Genomic DNA, 3,809 nt, shown 5'->3' on the forward strand with positions numbered 1-3,809 from the left:
TTTGAGATGAGAAGTAATCCAAATTACAACTAAGATGTTAATGTCACTCTCACATTTATGAATTGCAATTTCTCTTCTACATTTGTAATTATGAAGCGGCATTCTTCGGAGTCATTCCTGTGTTATTCTTCCCTCCTTCCTCAATACGACGTCTTATCTTCTCGGTCATTTCCCTGTTATTCTTATCTCGTCGGTCATTTCCCTGTTATTCCTCTTTCGTTCCGAAAGAGGAATATTTTAACGATACGAAATCTCCGTGGTCATAAGTTATAAAAAATTTACAATAAGAAACGTAGACCTTCAATGCTCTTGCCAGGATTTTCGAAGGGTGCTTTTAGGGTTACCAAATCTTTGGAAGATAACTGCACCCAACACTTCATTCTGTTTCATTTATTTGATATATGTTGTGGCTATAGATCACTTGAGTATGTATTAATATCCATCATCCATTTATTCTTCCCAGAAGGAATTTTGGGGAATTTCGCTCCACCCAAAGAAACGACTAATGATGCTAATACCATGGCGCAGACTCCTCCTGATAGCCTGCACCTCTCTCTTCTTACCACTTATTCCTGCACAGGTCGATGAGGATCATCCACACACCACTTTCATCTTCGACGGATTTAACGGAACCCACCTGATCTTGGAAGAGGAGGCTTCTGTCATCGGCTCGAAGTCCGTGCTTGCTCTCACAAAGCCATCGTACTATATCATCGGCCGCGCGCTCTATTCAATTCCCGTGCAGATGAAAAGCAACGAGACTTGTTTCTCCTTTAGCACTACCTTCGTTTTTTCCATTGTGCATCCTCCCTCTAACGACGGAGGACATGGACTAGCCTTCATCATGATGCCCCACAGTTACCCCATTCGCGCTACTGCGACCCAGTATTTGGGCTTGTTAGACCTCACCAGCAACGGGCGGCCATACAATCACTTATTTGCAGTGGAGTTCGATACGTGCAGGAATCCGGAATTCAATGATCCCGACGACAACCACGTGGGTGTAGACGTCAACAGCCTCATCTCGGAGCAGACCGTGCCTGCCGGTTATTGGGATGGGGTGGACAGCTTCCATGGACTGAGCCTCAAGAGTGGACAGAACATACAGGCCTGGATCGATTACAATCATCCTCAACGCCTTCTCAACATTACCATCACGTTAGCCGGCTCGCCGAGACCGCACAGGCCATTGATATCTATGAAAATTGATCTGCACAGTGTTCTGAAAGAGAAGATGTTTGTTGGATTTTCAGCATCCACAGGGATGTTAGTGGAAGACCATTACGTTATGGCATGGAGCTTCAGCAACGAAGGGACGGCGCCGCCCGTCAATGTGTCGCGTCTCCCTTCACTTGCTAACATGTATTCCAAACATCTGGACCCGGGATTCATAGCCGGCGTCACCGTGGCCACCTTGGTTCTCTTCACGCTTGGGATTTGGGCGGTCTGGTTTCTCAAAAGAGCGAAAAACAGGGAAACGATCGAAGAATGGGAGGAAGAGTACTGGCCCCATAGATTCCCTTACAAGGAGCTCAGCATCGCCACCAGCAGATTCCGTGGTGATAACATTTTGGGACAAGGGGGTTTTGGCAAAGTTTACAAGGGCGTCCTCCCGAGCAGCGGCCAAGTAGTCGCAGTGAAGTGCATAACGAAGGAGTTCACGGAGGGAATGAAAGGGTTCGTCGCAGAGATCTCGAGCATGGGGCGTCTACAGCACCGGAATCTGGTCCATCTCCGGGGCTGGTGCCGGAGGGAAAAACACTTATTCATAGTTTACGACTATATGCCTAACGGCAGCTTGGATAATCTGATATTCGGAAACCGAACCCTAGTCCTGCCGTGGCCTCGGCGATACGCGATCCTGAAAGGCGTGGCGGCGGGACTGCTGTATCTGCACGAGGGATGGGAGAAAACGGTCATCCACAGAGACATCAAGGCAAGCAACGTACTTCTGGATTCCGAGCTCAACGGGCGGCTAGGAGATTTTGGCCTCGCTCGACTGCATGATCAGAGCGAGAATCCTCGGACGACTCATGTGGTCGGAACATTGGGGTACATAGCGCCGGAACTGATATACACGGGGAAGGCCACTCCCAGCTCGGATGTATTCAGTTTTGGGGTTCTGCTGTTGGAAGTGGCATGCGGAAGGAGGCCCGTGGATCTGTCGAAGGACGCCGAGCAAACGATTTTAGTGGAGTGGGCATGGGAGCTGTACAGCGAGGACAGGCTGCTGGAGGCATCGGATCCAAAGCTGGGGAAGGACGGATATGATGTGGGCGAGATGGAGAAGGTGCTAAAATTGGGGTTGTTGTGCTGTCACCCAGAGCCGGATAACAGGCTGCGCATGCGCCATGCCTGCCAAATACTGGAAGGCGAAGCTCCTCTTCCGGACATCTGCATATCTTCGTTAAACGTCAGTTTTATGGGTTTTTAACCCACAGCTGGTCTTTCACCGTTATATTACTAAGAAATAAAGGCGGTCAAAAAGAATGGGCTCGATCCTGCCTCCGCTAATTCAAATTGCAAAATGTTCCGAAGGTTGAATACTATATTCTGCGGTCTACAGAATTATTCTACACAATTCAGAGAAAGGCGTGGGATATATTATTGTTTTACGTTTATTACTATAAATGTTGGGACAATCTGCAGAATACAGTGTATACTAGAGTGGGCGTTTAAAGATTGTTTCAAGGTTTCCTTTTTCATTATAACATAAACATTTAATTACGTTAAAAACATGCATATTGAAAAATTATTAACTTTTTTCCCTTTCATTCCTCCATTGATCTATGGTGATTTGGGCTTTTAAAGATTGTTTCAAGGTTTCCTTTTTCATTATAACATAAACATTTAATTACTTTAAAAACATGCATATTGAAAAATTATTAACTTTTTTTCCCTTTCATTCCTCCATTTATGGTGATTTCTCCTCTATTAATATGTACATGCTTATCAATTAAATTCAAAATTCATGATTTTTTCTTATCATCGATCCCAAAAATTCTACAATAAAAGTAATGCCTCGACAACATCATCATAATCACATAAATGCTAGATGACATCATCATTATCACTTAGAATTTTTCATTTTCATTTTCATGTATATTTGATTTTAAATATTATTTCTATGTATATTTTGTTAAAACGTTGTTATTATTTACCTGTTATTATAAAATAAAATATTTGTGAAATTTAAATCTTAACTCTATTCAAAACTTATAGAAATAAATTAATTAATGTTTAAATGAATTTTAAAATTTAACGGGGGACTTTAGGAACACAAGAGAGTCATTTTATATTCCATTAACCACTTCATTTGACATCATCATTGTTTTTGTTAGCCATGCCCATCTTCAATTATGGCTAGGATGAGGGAGTACTAGTAAACTAACATTAGTAAGAAAGGTGAAAAAACTAATATTGGTAAAGAGAATATTGTTCAGCTATTCATTGACTTTAGAGCTAACCAATCACTTGATTCGAGGAAGAAGAATATTTTCTGTGGACTAGTGGACACTCCCAACATGAAGAAACAACTAGATGGATCAATGCTTTATGTTATTTGGTAAACGTCCTTGCAACAATTAGGAGGTTTCCTTGTATTTCATGAAGAAACAACTAGATGGATCAATGCTTTATGTTATTTGGTAAACGTCCTTGCAACAATTAGGAGGTTTCCTTGTATTTCTTTTGGAAATTATGGGTTAACTTCATTTTTTATCTCCATGTCAATTATTTTGATGATGGAGAATTCTTGGGGTAGGTCATAGCTCTTATCAAGATTGAGTAACTGCCAACTGGCATTAATA

General features: G+C 42.3%; 1 pseudogene; it reads left to right on the forward strand.

Moving 5' to 3' along the window:
- The first annotated feature begins 321 nt into the window (after positions 1 to 321).
- LOC149160495 (L-type lectin-domain containing receptor kinase IV.1 pseudogene) lies at positions 322 to 2,667 on the forward strand (annotated as a pseudogene).
- The last annotated feature ends 1,142 nt before the right edge of the window (positions 2,668 to 3,809 follow it).

The sequence above is a fragment of the Pinus tabuliformis genome, chromosome 5_2 (genome assembly GCF_031772625.1).
Source record: "Pinus tabuliformis cultivar Carrire ecotype Pingquan chromosome 5_2, CPIR1, whole genome shotgun sequence".
Classification (NCBI taxonomy): Eukaryota; Viridiplantae; Streptophyta; class Pinopsida; order Pinales; family Pinaceae; genus Pinus; species Pinus tabuliformis.